General features: G+C 41.1%; 1 protein-coding gene across 2 annotated transcripts in view; it reads right to left on the bottom strand.

Annotated features, from left to right (window-relative positions):
* MMP16 (matrix metallopeptidase 16) overlaps window positions 1-26240 on the bottom strand; it is a 181437-nt gene that overhangs the window by 123489 nt on the left and 31708 nt on the right. The gene's annotated exons all lie outside the window — the stretch shown is intronic.

The following is a 26240-nucleotide window of genomic DNA, read 5'->3' as shown; positions in this document are numbered from 1 at the left end:
CACTCATTTTTTAATCTCAGAAAACAGTGTCGTTGTCCCTCCAGTCCCACTGGACATATGATGCTAGAATTTTAAACAGACTGGCACTGCTTCTGTTTTACGGTGCCCCTGACAACCTGGTAGATGCTCTATTCTGCTGTGCTTGTATTTTTTATTTTGAAATTTTTACTGGTGATGCTTTTTTATTGATTTTGAACTCTTGAGGAAAAGCTGGATGAAATTATGTTTAAATAAATAAATAAATAGAGTCCCCTAAATAAAACTTGGCTTTCCCAACAACACACACATCATTAAGTCATTTTTGGCACATTGGCAGCCTAAAAAAAAAGAAGGGGGGAAAAGTACAAATTTTTCCAACTAAATAAAAATCACCACAAGCAAGCTACTATTTACTGTCATAAGTGTGTGCATTTGGGCATTTCACAGGAAGAGACACAGAGTTGTAGTTTTCTGGTAGAGAACATGCTTTTCATGCAAATGGTCTCAAGTTCAATCCCTGGCAATACCAGGTAACTTTGGAGAGCTCTTGCTATTGTGTATATCAGGAATGGGTCTCCAGATCTTGTTGAACTCCATCTCCCATTAGCACCAGTCAACATGACCAATGGTCAGGGATGATGTAAGGTGAAGTCCAACAATATTTGGACCACCAAATAATAATAATAATAATAATAATAATAATAATAATAATAATAGTAATAGTAATAGTAATAATAGTTATTATTATTATTATTATTATTATTATTATTATTAATTTATTTATTTATACCCCGTCCATCTGGCTGGGTTTCCCCAGCCACTTTGGGCGACTTCCAACTGGATATTAAAAACAATACAGCATCAGACATTAAAAACTTCCCTAAACAGGGCCACCTTCAGTTGTCTTTTAAAAGTAAAATAGTTGTTTATTGCCTTGACATCTGCTGGGAGGGTGTTCCACAGGGCGGGCGCCACTACCGAGAAGGCCCTCTGCCTGGTTCCCTGTAACCTCACTTTCACAGCGAGGGAACCGCCAGAAGGCCCTCGGCGCTGGACCTCAGTGTCCGGGTAGAATGATGGGGGTGGAGACACTCCTTCAGGTATACAGGACCGAGGCTGTTTAGGGATTTAAAGGTCAACACCAATACTTTGAATTGTGCTCGGAAACGTACTGGGAGCCAATAAAGATCTTTCAGGACCGGTGTTATATGGTCTCGGCGACCACTCCCAGTCCCCAGTCTAGCTGCTGCATTCTGGATTAATTGCAGTTTACGAGTCACCTTCAAAGGTTTCCCATCCCTTCTGTAAAAAAATAGATAGACAAAGCCTTCCTATGTTCACAGGCAGCTTCATACAACTGATGAAGCCCATGCCAACACAAATACTTTAACCTCCAAAATGTGAGAAGACTCAATCGCTATCCCAGAAGCACAGCGCTCAACAGACATTGGTGCTAAGCCCCACAGATTCACTTAACACTGTAAACATTATCATTTTACTGTAACTGATCTCAGGAACAATGCCTTTGGTTTTTATTTCACCGCGTTCTTATTTTATTCCTTTGCCGTGTCTGCAAACACTTAAAGATTTTATGTGTTGCACAGCTGAATATCAAAGCAGTGATATTAATATTACTAGGAGGACCTATGCTCCACTGGATAACTGCTTCAATTAACAAAATGAATTGCCCACACTTTGGGTTTTACAAAGTCCTAAAGTAATGCTGGCTGCTGCTTCTCCGCCCCACCTCAACCCCCATCAATGCTCTTGGAATTAAATCCAGATCCAGATGTCCTCCCATATGTGTAACAAATTCCTGCCGACTCCCACATGAGGAAAGGTTTAGGCCTAATGTTCATGGAAAGTCAGAAGTTTATTATCTAAATGGGATATTATTAAAATTAGCATTAAAGCTTACAGATGTTTTATTTTTCATGATACCCAGTTAAATGAAATGACAGTAAACAAAGGACAATTATTTCCCTTTTTGTTTTGATCAAAACATGACAGTTCCTTCGCTTTGAAGGGGGTGGGGACACTAACTGGAATATATCTTTGGCCAACATGGATTTGTAACATGGCAATACTTACTAGTAATGTCCTATTTAGTGTATTTGTCAGCAAATTTGCAGAATATAGCTCAAGGTGGTGCTCACTTATAGCCGTTAAGAACAAGACGTATTTCCTCAACTCACACATGGGTTTTCTTGGCTTGGTGGTCAAGAGGACATGAAGCAAGAATCATTTTCTTCTCTTTTTTTAAATAATTTTTTATTGATTTTCCAATTTTTATCAACACAACAACACTAAACAATACATGTAACAACAGACACACACAAAAAGAAAACATAGATCCAACTTTCTTAACCTCCTTTTCATAAGCCTCTTTTCTCGGACTTCCCCATACTGTCCCCTTTTTGCATCCTAGTTTCACAATTTTTTCAGCAACTCTTTTAACCAATTAAAATTTAAACTTATTCTCCTTTTCAATATCACATTAAATGAAAAAGAATAAATATAGCTGTAATTATACATCTTCCTTTCCCTTCACACTTTAACACTCCTCAATTTTATAGCGATTTTTAAGATATACTTTAAACTTCTTCCAATCTTCCTCCACAGTTTCTTTCTCCTGGTCGCAGATTCTGCCGGTCATTTCTGCCAGTCCCATAAAGTCAATCACTTTCGCCTGCCATTCTTCCAGCGTGGGTAGCTCTTGTGTCTTCCAATACTTTGCTAATAGAATCCTTGATGCCGTTGTGGCGTACATAAAAAAGATCTTATCCCTCCTTGGCACCAGTTGGCCCACCATACCCAAAAGAAATGCCTCTGGTTTCTTATGAAAAGTACATTTGAGTACTTTCTTAATTTCATTATAAATCATTTCCCAGAAAGCTTTAATCTTCGGGCAGGTCCACCAAAGGTGAAAGAAGGTACCTTCAGTTTCATTACATTTCCAGCATTTATTATCGGGCAAATGATAAATCTTAGCAAGCTTGACTGGAGTCATGTACCACCTGTAAATCATTTTCATAATGTTTTCTCTTAAGGCATTACAAGCCGTAAATTTTATACCTGTGGTCCACAACTGTTCCCAGTCAGCGAACATAATGTCATGTCCTAGGTCCTGTGCCCATCTAACCATTGCTGATTTAACAGTTTCATCGATTGTATTCCACTTCAACAGCAAGTTATACATCTTTGATAGGTTCTTCGTATTGGATTCTAACAGTTCAGTTTCTAATTTCGATTTTTCCACCTGGAACCCAATTTTCCTGTCTTGTTTAAAGGCCTCCATTATTTGATAATAATGGAGCCAATCTCGTACCTTGGACTTTATCTTCTCAAAACTCTGTAATTTAAATTCGCCACTCTCTATTTCTAAAATCTCAGAATATTTTGGCCAGTTGGTTCTCGTGTTTAGCTTCTTCACCTCTTTAGCCTCCATTGGTGATAACCACCTGGGAGTTTTATTTTCCAGCAAATCCTTATACCGAGTCCAAACATTATATAATGCTTTCCTGACAATATGGTTTTTAAAACCTTTGTGCACTTTAACCTTGCCATACCAGATATATGCATGCCAACCAAACATGTTATTAAAACCTTCCAAATACAGAATGTCTGCGTTTTCAAGTAGTAGCCAGTCTTTCAACCAGCAGAAAGCTGCCGATTCATAGTACAGGGCAGGGCAAATCCCCCTCTTTCTTTTGAATCAGTAAGTATCTTAAAGTTTATTCTGGGCTTTTTGCCCTGCCAGACAAATTTAGATATACCTTTCTGCCACTTCTTGAAACAATTCAGTTTATCCACAATTTGTAATGTCTGAAACAAAAATAACATTCTAGGCAATACATTCATTTTAATCACTGCAATTCGTCCTAGCAAGGTAAGCTTCAAGTTCGACCATATTTCTAGATCCTTCTTAATCTCAGTCCAACATTTATCATAATTGTCTTTAAATAAATTCACATTTTTAGGTGTCATATTAATTCCCAGGTATTTCACTTTTTTTGCCATAATTAGACCAGTTTCCAGCAAGAATCATTTTCTCTCAAGTACTTTGTATGCTCACTCAGAATGTTCTCGGGACAAACCAAAGAGGGTTTGTAAGAAGAAAACAAATAATGATGTTTTGCCTTTTACATTGTGTTCATGCCAAACTTGAGCAGGTTGGCCACCAACACGAGCTCAGCTAGAACCGTTCCTCCTCCTCCTCCTTGCCACTGCACCCAGTTTTCTTGCTCACCCACCTCTTGACAACAGTGGTGGTGAGGAGGAGGAACAGAAGATGCCACTGCCTGCTTACTCATTGGCTCTCCGCCCAGCAAGTGTGCAGGCAGTGGCACTGATGAGAAAGATGAACAGCTGCCACTGCCAATAACAACAATAATAGTGAGGATTTAGAATCACAGAGGGAGTAAAGGGGACCCAGTGGAGAACATCTTGCTTAAAGGCTCTCCAAAACCTAGAGCAGGCACTGGAAAGGAGAATCCAGTTCACTATTACTGCACAATGCAAAGATGAACATTTGAGGATGGAATAAAAGGAACAGTGAGATTTTCATTTCTTAAAAAGAGACATAACAATAAAAGAACTATTGTAGCCAATTCCCATTTTAGGAATGTTTCCAGCAAGAGTGTCAAATCTTATTATGTATTAACAGCATTTTTAGTTTACAGCCAAATATGCATGCTGACAAGAAGAACAACTCTAAAATGAGTCTCCTCTGTTCTATCAAGATAGGCTAGATTCAATTAAAGATATAGCAGCAGCAAAGGAATAAATGATCACAACTGAATGATTCTTTAACTTAAGATGTACTGATCTTCAACTTGCACTCTCTCGCACATAATGCATGTGTGTGTGCATTATCATTATTCTTTACTGTGGAGCAGATAGACTTTGACTAAGTCTGTGTGAGGTTCTTTTCTAAAAAAAAAAAAAGCCTCAGATTTCAAAAGCTTAAAATAATACACAGCAACACATAATGATTCATTACAAGAGAACTTTTGGAGTGCAGATTTAACACATTGTCAATGGGGCACAAATCAAAAGACAGACAAAAAGTCACTGGTGGCCTTTCTGAGACAATGAGGTTTTCATGCAATACATGTGTACTACTCATTTGTCGAACACAATCCAGATGTTTCCCCTCCTGTTATGAAATGGCTACAGTTTAACAGCACTGGAGAGTCAGCATCGTGAGGAAAGACAGCATCTGACTATGACTGAGAAGCTCAGTGTTCAAACTGATACTGAGTCTCCAGGTGACCTTGGGCCAAATCATTATATTTCAGCCTAGCCTTCCTCACAGGTTATTGGGAGGGATTAAATGAGGGGGAGAGAACCATAAGAGCACCTTGAAAACCTTGGAGAAAATGTGGGATACAAATGTAATGGAACATACAGTCTTTTGAAAAAAGTTATTCTTTCTTTCTGATCCATTGCTGTTTTTAACGGCTGTGTGTGCAGTGTGATTGCAAAAGCATTATGGGCAAGTACTGGATATTATTACCTGTGAGATATATAAATGGTCAGGAGCTACACTACTCCCCTGCCTACAATGATTTGTGATGACTTTTAATACTGTATTTACTGCTTTGAAAGCTGAGAATACTGGTGCTCAATCACAGAAGCCTTCACCTTATGAAATAACCTTCATGTTTGTTTTTTTGAACAAGGGCAATGCTATCCCCACTCCTTCCAAAGCAACTCTTCTGCCATTTCTTCCAGCTGCTACAATTATCTAATTTAGGCTTACCTTACTGACTACTTTGCTACTTTCTTTGCATAGGGTTATGAAGACCAGGGAAACCTAAGTCCAGATACCTGTCCAACTACTAGATTTACTGGTATAACCTTGGACCACTTGCTATCTCTCAGCCTAACCTACCTCACAAGATTGTTGGGGGGGGGAATGGGGTGACCAGCCATATTTACTGCTCTAAGCTCGCTGGAAGAAGGCTGGATAAAATAATAATAAATTGCTACGCATTCATAGGTTAGTTTCAAAGAAGTGTCCGTGCAGAACACATATTTCACTCATGGAAGACGCAGTTCTATACATCTATGCTGCATGAGAAAAGTAAAAAATAAATAAATTCAGAAATGCTCTTCTGATTGCGCAACCTCCTGGAGGAGAATTGCTAGAGAGAACCCATTGTGTTGCACTAAATGAACCCTGCTCTACAAACCGTTGAGTAAGCATTAGCAGAATGGTGTTAGCAAGTGGCTATTTTTTTCTTTCATTCTTTGGATTCAAAGAAGTCCTGACTGGACAGTACTTCTGGATCTATAAACCACACACAGTGAACATAAGCATTTTTATTATTTCAGGAGGTGGAGAACTTAAATCACTCCACCGCTGAAGGCGTCTCCTTTTAAAATATATGATATAAAAAGGAGCCATTCCAATAGTGTAAGACAATTCACAGAATAACAAGTTTCTTGCTGCTTTGTAAAGTGCTGAAGCAATTTGGGGACACTTGTTATCAATACAGATACTGGAGCTATCCATTTATCCAATGACAGTATTTCCTTTATATTAAATCTCTGACTTACCTATAATGATTATACGAGATGGATTTATGCGAAAGAGTCTGAACATTCCATTATGTCAACCGTTCCATCCTTAAGTGTCGTAAAAAGTCATCTTAATAAACATCCTTCAATGAGGTAAGTTAATAAAACGGGTAGAATTTTTTCAGGAGCGGCTTTTTATGCTGTTACTGAATAAAAGGTAGTGCAGTTTAGCAATTTAAGTGTAAATACTTAAAGTGTCCGTCGCTATGATACCTTGATGTTGAAAAGGTGTTAAAAATGTCCCTGAAGGTTATTCAATTCCCTTGCTTAGTCATGAGATGTTTTCCATTATTCCTATTAGAATTTCCTTTTCCTTTTGTGATCACATTGTAACAATAACACAAAAAGAACATTATGCTATGGCCTGATCATGTTATTAGGATAGACACATGGCTACTATTCCCTCTTTTAGGGAAGGTTCAAAGGTTCAATGATAGAGCACAGGTTCAATCCCCAATTCCAGGTTGGGCTGGGAAATCAGAGTATCCACTGAATTTGTATGAATCCCAAATCATATGCTAAATTAGGCCAATTCGGAAAGACTTGGAGCTTGCCCAAGCGAAAGAGGGATCTCTTCAAACTATACCAGGGACCTTCAAACAATTTGGGATACTTTGTGGAGATTCCATTTTAAAAAGCTCTGGGGAGGAAATGAAAACATTTCTCATAACTCCCTAGCAGTAGTCATTCCCTCAGAAAGGCTAACATGTCTGCAGCTTTAATCCAACTCTGCCCCCAAAACAGAGGGGAGATATTGTAGCCTTCTCATAATTATTTATTTTCCCCATAATAGTGAATGAGGGGCCATGATGAGGCACAAGACCTTCAAAATTGGAATTTGGATACAAGCCAAATCAGGCAGCCTATAAATCAGTGTGAACCAAATCAGCTTGCTTTCTGAATCACCAAATCAGGGTCTGAACAAAGTATTATGGTCTGCGCATATTCCTACTAGGAAACATTCCTATCTGCAACCAGCCTGGGCAGCGAACACTGGGCTAGATAGACCAAGAGTTTCACTTGGTATAAAGCAGTTTCCACTGTTCTCTTATTCTGTCCTGTTTAGTGGCTGCTAAACACACTGTTGTGACATTGTGGAGTATTTCTCTTTCCCCTGCCCCATTTGCTTAGCTGCCACTAGAAATAAATCTTACTGGGCAACAATACCACATCATGCATTTTTATCATTAGATGTCAACAAGGGCAACAGGGGAGGAGAGAACAAGACATAGAGCTTTTTTCCCCTTTAGTGCACCCCTTTGTGTGCCATAAAATTATTTAAAATGCAGGCCACATCCACACCAGATATTTAGGGTGGAATTCAACTCCCTGCTATGACTAATGTTCCATCGGCACAAGTATTCCAGCTTGCTTGATGGAATGAACCCCCTCTCCACCCCCACATGCTGTTCTGGGGTGCTCTCCCAACCTTCCCCACCCCAAGCCAATTTGTGGGATGTAAGGGCACATTGGGAGAGGAAGTGGGGAAACCCCACTGTGAAAGTGGAATACCTTGCAAAGAGCAGAGGTGAAATAATAATAATAATAATAATAATAATAATAATAATAATAATTTATACCCCACCTATCTGGCTGGGTTTCCCCAGCCACTCTGGGCAGCTCCCAACATAATAATAATAATAATAATAATAATAATAATAATAATAATAATAATAATAAAAAATAATGTGGTAAAACATCAAAAATTAAAAACTTCCCTAAACAGGGCTGCCTTCAGATGTCTTCTAAAAGTCCCATAGTTGTTTATTTCCTTGACATTTGATGGGAGGGCATTTCACAGGGCGGGCGCCACTACTGAGAAGGGCCTCTGCATAGTTCATTGTAGTTTCACTTCTCGCAGTGAGGGAACCGCCAGAAGGCCAGATATTGACAGACAGGGGTATGTGTGCCATAGGGCCTCACCTGACCACCTAATATAGGTTGCTGCCCTCAGTGTTAAAGGAAGATTTAGAAGACAGTCCAGTCAACCTTGATTCATGAAATGGAAGGGGTGCCATTTTGTCTCAAGCAGCAAAGTCTATTTGGCTGGGCCTCAGGGCTTTTTGGCGGGATGTCTCACATAGCCACTGTCACTACATGATGCAACTTCTCATGACTGCGGGAGAAACAAAAATTTTAATATATAAAAATATAAGCATTAAAGGCCTAATGACTACAAGACCTTCTGTATGAAGTCTAAGAATTCAGAGGTTGCCCAATGCAGCAGTAATTTGGGTGCCAAAGTCTTTTTGAACAGAAGTTCCAAGCACAGCAACAAGCAAAAGAGATTATAAAAAGGTAAAGGTACCCCTGCCCGTACGGGCCAGTCGTTGTGCGCTCATCTCACTTAAGAGGCCGGGAGCCACCGCTGTCTGCAGACACTTCTGGGTCACATGGCCAGCGTGATGAAGCTGCGCTGGCGAGCCAGCACCAGCGCAGCACACAGAAACGCCGTTTACCTTCCCGCTATAAAGCGGTACCTATTTATCTACTTGCACTTAGGGGTGCTTTCGAACTGCTAGGTGGGCAGGAGCTGGGACCGAAAGACGGGAGCTCACCCCGCCGCGGGGATTCGAACCGCTGACCATACGATCGGCAAGTCCTAAGCACTGAGGTTTTACCCACAGCGCCACCCGTGACCCGCCAAAAGAGATTATAGGAGAGTGTAAATAAAGAAAATCTCAATGCCAAGCTTGCAGATTTTTTTTTCTAATACCCATCTCACACCTTAATTTCAGCTAGAAGTAACTTTGCTTCCCAGATGATTTATTGCTATTTATCAGTAGACCTGGAACATTTATGTCATGATTAATAAAAATAATCTCAGGGTGCATGATTAACTATAGATCACCCACATTGTATAATAATTGGCGATTTTGCTGGTGCCCCAGGGACATAGCATATCTAGGGATTTTGATTCCAAGAGATCTTTCTCAAATGATTAAAATTAACTTGAATAGGTTGACAAATAATCTTTCCAGTGATTTGAAAGGAAGGGCATTACTTAAATTTAGTATCTGAGGGGAAGATTAACACACTTAAGATGAATATTCTGCCGCCGACAATATGGTAATATGATATTTCTCTATATATTCCCCAAGTGTATTTTCAAAAGGTTAATGGGATATTTAGGAAATTTATTTGGGATAATTCCCCACCACATTTCTCACTTAAGAGAATGCAGCTGCCAGTTTCCAGACATTATTTTATACCATAAAGCATATCCTTTAGCACATACAACTGTTGGAGAAATTTCTCCTTCTATTTAGAATTTTGTGGGGATCCCTATTTGGATATACAGCTTACATTAAGTTACAGTGGTACCTCGGGTTAAGAACTTAATTCGTTCAGGAGGTCCATTCTTAACCTGAAACTGTTCTTAACCTGAAGCACCACTTTAGCTAATGGGGCCTCCTGCTGCCGCTGCGCCTCTGGAGCACGATTTCTGTTCTCATCCTGAAGCAAAGTTCTTAACCCAAGGTACTATTTCTGGGTTAGCAGAATCTGTAACCTGAAGCGTATGTAACCTGAAGCGTCTGTAACCCAAGGTACCACTGTATATGTTTAACCCAAGATAGAGAAACTAATAGTTACTGTATCCTCAATGTGAGCTGATGGTGAGCAAATGGGGCACTGCCCCACCAACCTCAGTCTGCCCTCAGCCAGCCTCCATTTGCCTGCCTTCTTTCATACAGCTGTATCAAGAGGTGGCTTTGCCTCTCATTGGCTGTGGCTCCACCTACTTGCCTTCCACCCAACCAGTACCTATAAGCACCAGGCACCACTGACAGTGCCAAGAGATGCAGAAGTTGGAGTAAGCAGGCTTTCTTCCATCTTTCATTTATTTTGCTTGGAGTTCCCACCCAGTAAGACTCTAGTATGGTGATCTCGAATTGACAGTCCAGTTAACACTGCATCCATTCCACCCAGAGTTTAGAGTGGAGCGATATGAGTTAGAAGCTGGAAGCCACAGGCTGGGAAAGCAGAGAGTCAGAGCAATGCTTGATTTCTGCTTGAATCCAAGGCTACGGCTATGAGGAAGCAAGTCCCTCTTGAGGGGTTAATGCTGTGAGCCCCTCCATCATAGACTCAGGCTGTATACAGTGGTACCTCAGGTTACATACGCTTCAGGTTACAAACTCCGCTAACCTAGAAATAGTGCTTCAGGTTAAGAACTTTGCTTCAGGATGAGAACAGAAATCGTGCTCCAGAGGCACAGCGGCAGCAGGAGGCCCCATTAGCTAAAGTGGTGCTTCAGGTTAAGAACAGTTTCGGATTAAGTACGGACCTCCGGAACGAATTAAGTACTTAACCTGAGGTACCACTGTATATGTGTGTGTGTTTGAATGGACCATATACAGTGGACGCTCGGGTTGCTAACGTGATCTGTGTGAGAGGCATGTTTGTAGCCCGCAGTATTCGCAACCCGTGCGTCTGCACACACATGGGTTGCAATTCGGTGCTTCTGCACATGCGCAAGCACCAGAACCCAGAAGTAACCGTTCCGGTACTTCCAGGTTTGGCGGGTTGCACAACCCGAAATCGCGCAACCTGAAGCGTCTGTAACCCGAGGTATGACTGTATCTTAAAGACACCAAAGTCTCTGCTGTGCCTCCTTCCGAAGAAACCAAACCCTGAGTAAGTGCCTAGAACTCCTGGAATCTCGCACCATGCAGAGATCGAGGTGGTGTGCAAGTGTAGTTTACATCAAGCACATGCATTAAGTAGCAGCCCTTTGATAAAGAGAAGGGGTGACATGGCAAGCAGCTAGGATCTCCATATCACCAGGGGAACTTCTAGGATACAAGATCATCTCTTTCCCCTCACCCTATTAATAGCTGAATTTAGCTCGTTATCTTCTTTAAAATTAAGAAGGTTTGGGGCTCTGATTTAATGAAGGGGATATGCATGCCCATCACTCCCAAACTTCAATTATTTCTTTGCTCGCCTCAGGTCCCTAAGGTTCATATTGAATTAATTCTCCAACTAGTTTGCACCTTTGTATTTCTGTCAGGACCGAAAAGTTATTTTTAGCAATTTAATTTGGCCTCTCTCTCTCTCAAGTTGTCAGAGCAGGAGGCCTTCAGAAGGCTAAAGATGAAACATCTGCCTCGTATTCCCTATCATATAAGAGCCTTATATAGTGATTATTTGTTTTTAAGTATTCCCTTTGATATGAACATTTGCAACAGTTATTGCTTTTATCAATCATGAGTGAATCTATATTATTAAATCCTCACAAACAAGAATCACCACCAGCCAATATATCAATATTTCCTAGCAAACACCAGAAAGTTAATTATACTAATTTCACACACTAACGATTTTGCCATCAGCTTATAAACCTCTGGGGCCCTCTTTTTCTTTTATTCGTATTAACCATTCCAAAACAAACTTGAAAATTGCTTCACAAGCCATGTTTTGTAACCTGGTGCTATTGCTATATTTCATTTAAATTTTCATTTAGCATGACACTTGGTAAAATTGTCTTTCGATAAGGTTGAGAGTTGCTACATAGTATTTTTACATGTGTCATATTGGGTCAAGTTCCATTGAGCAAATGGGACTTTGATGATCCTATTTGAAGAGAAAAGGGTCTGCTGTGACAACAAAACCTCTTATATTCGGTATTATTATGCCTACAGCACTTTTCAGCATGTGAAGTACAATTATTGTTCCATTTACTTTCATCTCTTATATGACTTGCCCAGCAGAACAAGGATTTCTTTACCAACAGGCTGCCTCATGGAGCTTTATAACAAGGGGGGGGGGGCAGGGAGGGAAAAGTGCATTCAAAAAATGGCTCTTCTGTTTCCCTTGAAAAAAGATATCCTTAAGTTACAAAATCTTTTTCTTTGCTCCTAATTTAAATTATGGGAACTCTGCTTTTGGTAACTAATTCCATACAGTTCTCCTTTATTCTGATTCATAGAGCACCAATTGTTTTGTGACCCATATAAATATGGTAAACATAAGGGATGGAAGAAAAATGTTTATACACCATCCAGGCTCACCTTTATGAGCCATAATGCACGCTCGTCTCATCTTCAGACACCTCCCTATGACCATAAGTGCATGCATAGAGTCTTTACACCAACTACCAATGTGTTCTTTGTCTTCTTTAGAATAGCTGGTTTAAAACAAAACACACACACACACACACACAAAAACCCTTCCTTTTGGAGCCGTGCAGGCGTGAACGCTATTTATCAAATGATAACAGTGACATAAGCATAATAAAAGTTAATTTGGGGGCTAAACTAAATTTGGAGGGCGCTGGGCAGATCTTTGTACCCCAGGTGGCGCATATGCTTAAGACGGCCCTGAATCTGATAGTGGACTCTATTCCACTAGAAAGTTTTTGCCACAATATGCTTTGTTTTTCATTTTTATCTAATGCTCCAGATAGGTTGTTAAAATTTCTACATAGAGAATAGCATATATAAATCGCAGAGTCTGAACATTTAGAGGACACAGGTGAGGTTAGGAAACAGTTTTAGAAGACGGCATTATACAAGGCACTCTTGTAAATTCTTATTTTATTAAACTCAATGTAGCCACTGAGTCCATCTGTCTAAAATAAAAGCAGATTAAAGCTATATTAAACATAACAGAAGGTCAATGGTAATCTTCTTAACATGATTATTTAAGCTTATACAAATATATTAAAATACTTACACCCTAATCCTAAACATTTATATTGGCATATCTGCTTGCAGCACTAATATAGCATCCTGCTTTCAGGTGCTGAGTTAGCACAGCAGTGGCTATGCTCTTTGTTAGGAATCTTTCTGCTGAATTAAAAAGTTTTAGGACCAGACTGTGAAGTCAAATGCCATAAATTTTAACAGGCTAATTCTAGAATCCCCAAAGTACAGGAGCTTAAATGGTAGACAAGAAAACTAGTGACTCTCTTACCATGCTTTTGGCTAGAAGACCATGTTAAAAGGTAAAGGTAAAGGTACCCCTGCCCATATGGGCCAGTCTTGACAGACTCTGGGGTTGTGCGCCCATCTCACTCAAGAGGCCAGGGGCCAGCACTGTCCGGAGACACTTCCGGGTCACGTGGCCAGCGTGACATCGCTGCTCTGGCGAGCCAGAGCCGCACACAGAAACGCCGTTTACCTTCCCGCTGGTAAGCGGTCCCTATTTATCTACTTGCACCCGGAGGTGCTTTCGAACTGCTAGGTTGGCAGGCGCTGGGACCGAGCAGCGGGAGCGCACCCCGCCACAGGGATTCGAACCGCCGACCTTTCGATCGGCAAGTCCTAGGCGCTGAGGCTGTAACCCACAGCGCCACCTGCGTCCCAGAAGACCATGTTACCCCAGTTTAATACAGTGGTACCTTGGGTTACATACCCCTCATGTTACAAACGCTTCAGGTTACAGACTCCGCTAACCCAGAAATAGTACCTCGGGTTAAGAACTTTGCTTCAGGATGAGAACAGAAATCGTGCGGCAGCAGCGGCGGCGGGAGGTCCCATTAGCTAAAGTGGTGCTTCAGGTTAAGAACAGTTTCGGATTAAGTACGGACCTCCGGCTAAAGTGGTGTCTCAGGTTAAGAACAGTTTCAGGTTAAGAACGGACCTCCAGAACGAATTAAGTATGTAACCAGAGGTACCACTGTATTCTCTTTTTACCAAGATGGACAGGCCTTAATTAATCAAACCAGTGGCTGCATCCATTTCCGCCCGCCTGCCCGCCATAGTGATCTTATTAGTGCAGGCACTGATAATGAAGTTTTACTATGCAAATCACACCCTCCTCATGTAATTACCATTGTGTGAGGAGGGAAGAGTGTTCCCTCTGTCACATCACATTGCTATCCTTGCCCCCACAGTGCTTCACACGTTGGAGGCTGAACTGCTATATACTCAGGCTCATCACGCAATTTAGAACCCTGATCTTCCCTATTACAGAAATTTAGCCTGCAGCGTGTGAAGGGCTGTGAGATATGCAACAGTGACACAATGGAGGCAGTGGGGACAGGGAGCATTCCCTCATGTTCCCCCTGACATGATGGTAATCCCCTGGGAGAAAGCATGCTTAATAGCTCTGGAGTTACTTGCTACCTGGTTCTATGTTCTCTGTCTCCTGAACACAACTGAGCAAATAGCTAAATCAGGCAAGACCTAGGTCCACAGTGAATACTGGTCCACAGTGAATACTGAAACTGGAATCTCAGAATGCAGGAGAGGAGATTCAACTATTACTCAGCTCTGAAAAGGGAAAGGGATGAAGCTCTGCAGATGTTTTTGGACCTCAGACCCCCTAGGCTGTAGACAGCATGGACAATGGTGAGGGAAAGTGGGAGTTATGCTCCAAAAGCATTTGGAGAACGACAGGTTCTCTATCCCTGCTTTAGCCTTCTTCCTTGTCCATGAAATTGAAATTGCTTCTCAGTACCACTCAAGTGGCAAGGTAAGCCAAGAGGACGGGAAACTAGACTTGGCTATTCCACAGAATTAGCTAACTGTATCATTTACTGTTTTGCAGTCTCTCATATATGATGAAGCATCATGGTAGCCTTTGTTTTGCTGACTTAAGCTTATTTGCTGAGAAATCTCATATAACACATACACACACACACACACACACACACACACACACACACACATATGCAGAGCAACTCTTTTATGCATAAAACTTCTAAAATATTATTACATATTTCATTATGTAATTTAGGTCATCTTTCATTAAAGCAAGCAAGCAGAGTGCTAATTGTTAATTCAATCATGATTTGCCAGAGAAACTCAATACTTTTCCCTCTGGAAAGTACTGGAATCTGGTTAAGTAGTAATAGTGTTAAATTACAGTAATTCGAACAGCATGAAATCAAGCGATGCAAATTCCAGTAAATTCTCAAGTTGCAGATTTGAAATCTGGTAGTGGTACAAAATCGCTTCACAAAACTTGGGGGGGGGGGTTAGGGTTCATGGAAACAGTTCGGACACCATGGCGACACTAGCCAGTATCACATTTCATGTTAGAATCAGTGATGATGTGTGTGTTTAATAGAAACATTAAAAGCAAAAAATGTTAAGGTACCTAATCGTGTACATCTGCTTTTCTTAATTACATCTCATTGCAATTTCTGAAAACCTACACAGCAATATGTAGGGGAACTTCTTTTCCAATTCAAAAAGAGAGATTATTTTTTTTAAAAAAAGTAACCATCACCAGAAAAAAGAGAGGTCAACATATTTACATGAAGTTATTATTTCTTAAGTCTACTCTTTGGTGCTTGCCACTGAGCTTCCTGCTCAAACTGCTCCCTCACAGTCCCAATTATATTTCCTCCTTTCCCCTCCTAATGTTTACTGTCGCAGGCTGCGGCCAAAGACTATCAAAGCCTTCTCAGCTCCTCTCCCATGATGACTCCTTGCCCTACCATAGTATATCCTCTTCACGCCAAGTTCCATCTCTCTCTCTTCCTTTCTCCCTATCCCCCTTAACAGCAACAGAATGTATTGCTCTGACCCAAGTCAACCCTATGCCTCCTGTCACGTACACATTCTGCTGGTGCGGTGCACACACATCCTAATAATTTGTTGTTGTTTAGTTGTGTCCGACTCTTCGTGACCCCATGGACCAGAGCACGCCAGGCACTCCTGTCTTCCACTGCCTCCCGCAGTTTGGTCAAACTCATGCTGGTAGCTTCAAGAACACTGTCCAACCATCTCGTCCTCTGTCATCCCCTTCTCCTTGTGCCCTCCATCTTTCCCAACATCAGGGTCTTTTCCAAGGAGTCTTCTCTTCTCATGAGGTGGCCAAAGTATTGGAGCCTCAGCTTCACGATCTTAAGAATGGAGAGGTTTGATCTTCTTGCAGTCCATTGGACTCTCAAGAGTGTCCTATTAGACTCTTGAGAGTCCTAATAATAATAATTGGCAAAGCATCCGCCTTCCAGCATTTCCATGCCTGCATTTAGGTGTCCCCTCTCTGGGAATTATCTGTAAGAAGGAAACTGTGGCTCCCAGGCTCCATCAACAGTTTGTGTACATCCTCCTCCTCCTCACACAACAAAGGTACCTCACATCCTGAAGCTGAAAGCAGTGAGGTGTTGAATAATCCATCAGTGACACATCACTTGACATATGTGTGGATGCGTGAATCAGCTCTTAAGAGGTGCCATCCTACGTGATGCAGCAGTAAATTAAAAAGTCTTTCGTCATTACCAGGGATCTACGATTTCCAAGCCTTTCCAAAGCTTACTGTGGCATCAGGGAGAGGTTACATGGTTCTCTGGAACCTAGGAAAGTTTGAAATGGCACTTAGACATTTGAAAGCAGTGAGTCTCCTCATGGCTTTCCAATAGTCATCAGAGTCAGAATGGTATAGGGAGTTGTCCTTATCCTACCCTCCCACCAGTGAAGGCACTAAGAAAGTCACTAGAAGTCAAACAGCTTTCTAAGTTTCTACAACACTGAGTGTGTAACTAGTTGCCAGGGGTGACCAAACTTGGGATCTGCATATTTTGATGCAGAATTTTTTAAACGAGAAGGTGCAGAGACAATGTACAAGTACAAAAATACAAGGGAGGGGGTTTTGCCTGTTTCTGGATGAAGTGGAGCAAAACCATGTATCATGCTAGCAATCCAAGTATCAGTGGAAGCAGTGGTTTCTGTATGTCAGAGATGAGGAATCCATGGCACTGCAGATTTTATTGGGCTTCAACTCCCATCAGTTTCAGATAGTGTGGTCAATGGCCAGGGATGACTGCAATCAAACAACATCTGGAAGGTGAGAGGTTTCATATCCCTGCTATATGTGTTGCTTTGTAAGAAAGGGCTATCACTGATAATAATTTAAGAAACTATTTCAGATTCATAGTTATAAAAACTAATAATACTGGAAGTATGAATATATCATCCCCCCCACCACCCAATGAAATAAGGGAAATGCGCTACTGGTTACAAATGAAAGCTTTAGCTAAAATTACCAAAACATTGCCTGTAAGGTACTCATGAAACATCTGAGACAGCTTTGTTTCCTTGGTTGGGGAGTATTCTACATGCTTTCAGGTAAACTGACTAGATGATATGATTCTTTCCCTCTGGAGTCATATAATATGAAAATAGCTTTTCAGAGGATGACATACATTGCCCAGGTTGAGAAGAACAAGAACTTTCTCATTTTCTAAATATGTGAGCCAACAACAACTGGGAAAGAACTGTTTATAATGTATTGAACTAATGTAACTTACCATTTTTTTGCCCTATAGGACACACTTTTTCCCCTCCAAAAATGAAGGGGAAATGTGTGTGCATCCGATGGGGTGAATGCAGGCTTTCGCTGAAGCCTGGAGAGCAAGGGGGGGTCAGTGCGCACCAACCCCTCTCGCTCTCCAGGCTTCAGAAAGCTTTCCGCTAGCCGTGAGAGGCGCAGCTCTCCCACGACTAGCAGAGAGCTTGCCGGCACCCAGAAGCTTGGGGTGCGCTGAGCTCAGCACGCCCCAAGCTTCAGGCTTTGTGCAGTGCTCCGCTAGCCATGGGAGAGCTGCGCAAAATCGTGCGGCTCTCCAATGGCTAGCAGAGAGCTTGCTGGCACCCAGAAGCTTGGGGCGTGCTGAGCTCAGCACACCCCAAGCTTCGGGCTTTGCACAGCGCTCCGCTAGCTGTGGGGCGCTTCCCCCGCCCCAGCCCCGCACCTGGGGGGGATATTTTTTCCTTTATTTCCCCCCCAAAAAAACAGGTGCATCCTTTGGGCTGGTGCGTCCTATGGGGCGAAAAATACAGTACTCTGTTCAGTGATAGTGCACACTTAGATCTTACAGGCAGAATGGTGGGAAATCTGTCATCCAGAAAAGAATCTTTTAAGAAAACACACATATCCAATAAAAAATTAAATATGTCAAGATTGCCTATCTATGAGGCAAAAAGACTTTACAGAGTTCTGTAGAGACCAGATAAATGTCTGGCAGTCTGAGAGGCAGGAAGTCCAAGGGGAGGGAAAGTCCTTTATCATGCCACTACCATGACAACATTTTACTTGTGGTGGCAGCAGTGTCACAGCTGGGCTAAGTACACATCCATCGATTCTGCTTGGCATCTTCTCTGGCACTGTCTACTCTGCATGGGCTGCAGCTCCTTCTCAAGGCGAACTGTTTTCTTGACTTAGCGCTTGAAACTGAAGAGGATCTAATGAATATGTGCATTTTATGATAAATGATAAATTCACCATAAAATGACATTTACCATTAATTCTTAAATGCTTCTTTACTTAAGCCAGTGCCTTTGGTATATGGCAAATTTTATCCTTTCCCTCCATCATTTACAGGTAATATGAGTTCACAGTTAATGTCCCAAAAAGGAAAACCTTGTGACATAATTGTTTCACAATCAGTATCTTAAGAGGCACCAGCATTCACTGAATTTCCAGACATCTGCTGTTTTCATAAAAATATTTTTTATGGAACTTCCGTTCATCATTTTAACTATCATTTGATGCAATGTTGTGGTTTATTTTAAAATAAAATGCCCACAACATTTGTCATCCATTTAGAATACCACAAGGTTACCACTCTGCTAAGCACAGATGATACCATGAGGTCAACTAACAGAGAACAAGGTCTAGGTACAGAAGTGCCTTCATATTTCATGATATTTCATGCCAGCAGTGGTTAAACTTTAGATTACCTAATGAAACAATCATGTTTTGAAGTCTTTGGCTGTGTGTAATGAAAGTATATCTCTAGGCTACTATGTTCAGGGTCAAATACAGAGGGGGAAAGAGAAATCAATCATTTACATAAGCAGCCCATCTAGCAGTCCTAAAAACCTGCTATTTGCTCAGTTTTTAAGCAAAGCATGAGGGTGACAAGGTTAAAAAGGAAGTTGGACTGCTCTGTCAAAGCTTTTCTGAAATTTTATTTGATAAGCAGGCTAAGACATCCCAGGAAAATGTGATTATTAAAATATCTGTACAAGTGTGATTGCATGACAACTGTTCAGTTAAGTGCTGTATTTAAAACTGTCTTGCCTTTCCATTTCTACTACACATACTGGAAGCTAACATTTCTCCTTAACCTGTTAAATATTGTTATGAGTTTGGTGTGTTAAGGTGGATGCCATACCCCTCTAATCTCTGAATTCAGCAAGTATTAGAATTTAATCAGTGCTTCGAATTCTTGGAATAGCCAGGCTAGCCTCCTGGTGAGATGATAGCCTGGGAGATGAGCCATTAAGGGGGATTAAAGGGCTCAGTGCAAGATGGCAAGTGGGTTGGGAGCCCTCCCTTAACACATAAAGCCAGAGTTTAGGATAAAATGTTTTGGGGCAGTGATATGACCAAGAAGTAAAACAGCAAGCTGCAAAGAGAGAAGAAGAAGAGTTTGTATTTGATATCCCACTTTATCACTACCCAAAGGAGTCTCAAAGCGGCTAACATTCTCCTTTCCCTTCTTCCCCCACAACAAACACTCTGTAAGGTGAGTGGGGCTGAGAGATTCAGAGAAGTGTGACTAACCCAAAGTCACCCAGCAGCTGCATATGGAGAAGCAGGGAAGCAAACCTGGTTCCCCAGATTACGAGTCTACCGCAATTAACCACTACACTACACTGGCAGAGCAATTTTGAGACCAATGTATTATTTCTGTTGGCTGTGGCTATGGAAGAAACAAGACCCTTTTGGGGTGTTAATGCTGTGAACCCCTCCATGGTAGGCTTAGGTTGTATATATGTTTAAATAAACCATATATCATAAAGACACAGCAGTCTACACTGTGCTCATTTCCAAAAGAACCCTGATTATGTGCCTGGAACACCTGGAATTCTGCACCACTTGGAGACTGGGGTGGCGTGCAACAATATAATGCTTCCATACTTTTCACAGAATCATAGAATTGTAAGGGTCAGCTATTCCAACCCCTTGCAGAGCAAGAATCTCAACTAAAGCAACTATGGCAGATGGCCATCCAACCTCTGCTTTAAAACTTTCAATGAAGGAGAGTCCACAACCTCCCAAGGGAGTCCATTCCACTGTCAAACAACTCTTACTATCAGAAAGTTATTCCTGATATTTAGTTGGAATCTCATTTTGCAATCATTTGAATCTATTGCTTCGAGTCCTAGGCTCCATATCAGCAGAAAACAAGCTTGCGTCATCTTCCACGTGACAGCCTTTTCCATACTTGAAGATGCCTATCATATCTCCTCTCATTCTCCTCTTTTCCAGGCTAAACATACACAACTCCCCTAACCATTCCTCACAAGGCTTGGTTTCCAGACCCTTGATCATCTTGGTTGCCTTCCTCTGCACACATTCCAGCTTGCCAATGTCATTTCTCAAATTGTAGCCTCCAGAACTGGACACAAGACAGAATAGAGTGGTTACTATGATTTCCCTTGATCTTGACACTTTATTTTCAAACTCTGTTATGGACAATTCTGGGATTTCTCAAAAGCTTATCATGTGATCCTCAATCAGAAGTTCAGTGATGGAAAGCACTGTTTCTGAATGTTAGTGTCATAATAGTTAGCTAAAGCTTTGCATGCTTATGGGGAACATAAGGTACTTGGCTAAAGCTATATATGCTCATACTATCTACTGCACCAACAGTTTTCCAGCTGGAGAATACACACAGTGGCATTTGTGGCACATATGGCAAACAGAACCTGGCACAACACAATTTGATCCAGAAGGCTCAGGCTCTCTCGCTCTCTGGCACTCTATAATCTGGATTATACACATAAATCTGTTTATGTCTAAAGGATCACACCGAGTGCAGGCTAGACGACCTTCAGGATCCTTCAGATCCTTTAACTTTGCATACTGGTCAATACCTGCACTGAAACCCCATGAAACATATTCCATTGTTAACTACATACATTGAGCAGGCTCAGCAGTCTTTTGTGTGAAGTATCATTATTTAAAGAAATGCAGCCATGGGATAAATTCCTACCTTAAACATTTCACAAAGGCAAACATTTTTTCCACTGTTTTGATTACAGAAACCTGCTCCCATCTCAGAATCTAGACTAAATAAGAGACAGATGTGCTCATTGCATGTATGGCCCCTTAATACTTGTCTGTCCTGAAAGTGCTTTTAATTTATTTGTAGTTTGTTTTGAAATAGATAAACCAGAATATGGATCATGCTGGCTGCAGCTAATTGGCAAATGGAAGTCCAGCCACACATGGTAGGTCACGGGTTTCTCACCCTGGTTTAGCGCGTAGTAAAGGATGAGAGCCAAAATGACTGCAATAGAAAAGAATGTAGAACGTGACAGTGCAAACCAGGGTTTCCCAAACTTGGTTCTCCAGCTGTTTTGGACTGCAGTTCCCATCATCCCTCACCACTGGTCCTGCTAGCCAGGGATGATGGGAGTTGTAGTTCAAAAGATGGGAGTGGCTGGGCCTGGTGAAATTTTAATTCCTTACCCCTACGGTTATGATCCGTGGGTTCCCACTTGATTTTATTTTGATTTTAAATGTGATTCAAATTGTATTTTAAACTAATCGTTTGATTTTGTGTTTCTAATGTATTTTATATATTTGGTGTTAGCCACCCTGAGCCCGGTCTTGGTTGGGGAGGGCGGGGTAAAAATAAAAAATTATTATTATTATTATTATTATTATTATTATTATTATTATTATTATTAAACAGCTAGAGACCTGAATTTGGGAAACCCTGGTGTAAACAAACATATATGTGTAAACAAGAGTGTGGGTAGAGACAACCTTTGTGGCACTGCATGGTCAATTGTATGACTCCCATATTCCCCCTGATATAGCAAAGCCAGCAATTGCATAAGATACTGCACACAGGGAATGAGGGAACGAGGTATGCCCCACGGAGGACCTTAAGGTCCATAAATAGCAACACCTTAGTGGTCCTGGGCCCCGAGGAAGTTAGATTAGCCTCAACCAGAGCCAGGCCTGTCATGAGGCTGCATTTTAATGTTTCAATGTTTCAATGTTGTATTTTAATCTTGTTTTTAAATTGTATTCATTCAACTTGTTTTTATTATTGCTTGTTAGCTGCCCTGAGCCCGGCCTTGGCTGGGGAGGGCAGGGTATAAATAAAAATTATTATTATTATTATTATTATTATTATTATTATTATTATTATTAAAGGTTTTGACCATGCATTTACTAAGAGCATGTCAAATTCCACCCCAGGTTGCAGTAATATCACTAACCCGGGGGGGGGGGAGCAGTTCTGAGTTTTCAAAGAAAAGAAAATACCTTCAGCCACGTACTAGGAGGCTGTCAAATTCTGTGTGGCTGCTACAGCGAATGCTTGCTTCCAAGCCGTATTTCTCTCGCTTTGTTTCCTCCTGATGGCTAAGGATATAATCAATACATTTTTATCCTTCCCACGGAACTGTCAGCTCTACAGTGTTAGAAAACGGAACATTTTCTTTTCATATTCAGCTTCCTTTCACACATTGATTTTTCTTCCTGTGCCTGGAACAGAGCAGAAACTTTACATCCCCCCATTTGTTCAAACACAAACAACTTCAGCTTAAATCACTGCTCAAAGCAGCAGCTTATCCAAGTTGAGTGTTTGCTTCCTGACATCAAGACAGGTTTGGGGAATATCAAGTGCTTTGCAAGCATTCCTCAACAGGTAAGAAGGGAACTAAACGCCTACCTTGCAATTCATAAATTTAAGAATTTCTCTTGCAATAACAGATACTGTGAGACATCGGTGGATGGACAACTTATTTCCTGATATGCGGCATTCAATGGAACCTGGAAGAACCACTAACAGAAACTTGCGGGATTGGGTAAGAAAAAGGGCAAAGTATGGTGCTGATTTGATATGGAGAACCTGTGGTTCAAATGAATGGCTGTTTCTTTGTCCTGTACTTGCCTACTCAAACTCTATCAAGCAATGAACACTAGATAAGAAGTATCCTCAGACTTTGCACCATAGGGCTTTGCCATGCTTTAAAGAAGACCCAAGAAGACTATTTCATTCCTCTCCGCAAAGTAGTTTACAAAATCCCAGACTCCTCTAAACTGGCTGGGTTCCGCTCAGCTGCCAGTTACAGACAGGAATACATTTCCCCTCAAATGGTAAATATTACAATAATAGCTTTAGCAACCAAGTGCAGCAGGATGAAGCTCCTTCAGTAGCTCATCAGATGCAGTTTAGCTCAGTCGAGTTAAATTAAGGTCACAGGTTCAAGTACAGCTCCCTTCAGCCGACGAATTCTGGGATAAGCATGGCTGGCTCTATATTGCTACAGTAGGTCTGAAAAATGTGTGAGAAAGCTTGTTTCCATTTCAGCTTATTTCTATATACAGCAAGGCTTATCACAATAGCTTTCATTTACTGGAAGTTTGCCTCAATGCAGTTTTAATTGAGTTCTAATCTAGCTGTCTCACAGACTGTCCTACACCTACAGCAATAAGCTTAAAGGGGGTTTTTTTGGGAGGGGGGTATTCCTCTGTGAATCACTTAAGCATGGTTTCAGATGGATCTCTCTATTCAGCATGGAAAAGTTTCATTTTTACAGTGTCAAGAAGAAACATTTCAAAGCATGCTGACTCAGAATGAGAGCTGTCCATGGTTTGACTTTCATCTCTTTGTCTAATAACATTGCACAACCTCTGTCCTTACAATTTGTGGCCTCAGTAAAAACTGGCTTACCTTGCCAGACTGTTGTAATGGTTTTCTAGAGTTTGAATACCACCCAAGCAACTAAGATTTACTCAGAATAGAACTACTGGAATTATGGGACCCAACTTAGCAATGTTCATTCATTTCCATTGGTCTATGCTGGGTAAAACTTAGTCAACTGCTACTCTGAAGGACTTGGAGCACTTAAGAATGCAATACTAAATATTATTTTCAAGGAGCGAGTATTAGTGTGGAGGAAAGAGCAGAAGGGTACAGATGTTTACTACAGATTATAATGTAACTTAAGTGGGGGTAGGCAAGAAATGAAGATAGGTTTGCTGTGATTTGAGGTTTTCAAACAGCCTATTTCATCAGATGCCATCAAACGCCAATGAGCTACACTAAGCTGCATCTTGAAATCTTTTGCTGCAGCTTCTCCCTGCCCATTAAATATACTATTTATATTCTTTTGCATAGAAGAGGATAAGATCTCCTTCTAATACTCGTGTCCTATAAATATAAGGTATAGATGCCTTATCATCTCGCTGGCAAGCACAGAAAGTATAGAGAGCAACCCATCTTACTAGTGAATGCTTCTAAAATAAGAGCAGAGCAGAACTCACAGAGATGATGGACGAGCAGAGTCATATCGACCTGCTATGTGAAAAATAGCCCACATTACAAAATTCCACCCGCAAGTAATGTTTGCACATTCTGAAAAGACTTGCAAGGTAAAACATGATTAGAAAATAACTGTGTGTGTGCACGCACACACAACGTACTATAACTTTGTTTTGCCTCATGTGAGATCAGTATAAACAGTGGCATTAATCGCTGTCATTTATAGCAAATGGCTATTAGTTCAGCCGCATTGAGTAATAAACTGCATATACCCATCTGCCCATGCAGCAGCTTGAGTGAGCATGCTGAGGCTCTAAGCCATGGGTAGGCAAACTAAGGCCCGGGGGCCGGATCCAGCCCAATTGCCTTCTAAATCCGGCCCACGGACGGTCCAGGAATCAGTGTGTTTTTACATGAGTAGAATGTGTCCTTTTATTTAAAATGCATTTCTGGGTTATTTGTGGAGCCTGCCTGGTGTTTTTACATGAATAGAATGTGTGTTTTTATTTAAAATGCATCTCTGAGGCATAGGAATTTGTGAGGCATAGGAATTCGTTCATTTTTATTTTTTATTTCAAAATATTGTCCGGCCCCCCTTAAGGTCTGAGGGACAGTGGACTGGCCCCCTGCTGAAAAAGTTTGCTGACCCCTGCTCTAAGTTCTGTGCAAGCACTTTCCCATTTTTTCCAGTATTGGGGAACGATCCAGACATTTTGCTCATGAAGCATTTTCTGACAGTGAAGAGCAGTACTCACACAGCTGCACTGGAGCCCTATTTGACATTGGATCACAGCCATACCACACGAAAACAATACACTGTAGCTGCATAAGCAGACGGTTGTAAACAATAATGAGATTCACATAATCATTTATTTATTTATTTAGCGAAAACTTTCTCAGTCTGAAAATGTGAGCCATGGCTTACGCCCTGCCACATAAGAAAAGAGAGAAGGGGATAATTATTTTCTTAGTATAACCACACCATAAAACTTTTGGTTTTCCTCTTGTAGAAAATTATATCTCTCTATTTTCTTGTGTTTGAGCCACTTCCTCCACTATTTGCAATATCTGTATACTAATCTTCCGTCATAACATTCCTAACCAAAAAGAAACTCAAAATAATATCAGTCAAAACAACCATTTAAACCACAAATCAACAATTTAAACAAAAACAAAACCCAGCAGGTTAAACAAGGGCATACCATTAAATTTTCAAAATTGCCGGGTAAAAATGGCGTAACAAAATAAGGGTGCATTTACTCTCCTCCAAATGGGAAGAACTATGCCAACCTGACCTCAAGGGGGAAAGAGCTGCCCAGCTTAGAAGCCACTGCAGACAAGACCCTGTTCCTCATTTAAAACAGTATAATGATCTATAGCACTACCAGAACACAGAACAACAAAAAATAGACAAGATGAATCCAAATCTAAATTGGATCATAACTTTGGTTGGCCAGGTCAATTATCCTTAACCAACTGTTCA

Source organism: Podarcis gaigeae, assembly GCF_964106915.1.
Source record: "Podarcis gaigeae genome assembly, chromosome: 7".
Lineage (NCBI taxonomy): Eukaryota > Metazoa > Chordata > Lepidosauria > Squamata > Lacertidae > Podarcis > Podarcis gaigeae.
This window is presented reverse-complemented; position numbering and strand designations above follow the sequence as displayed.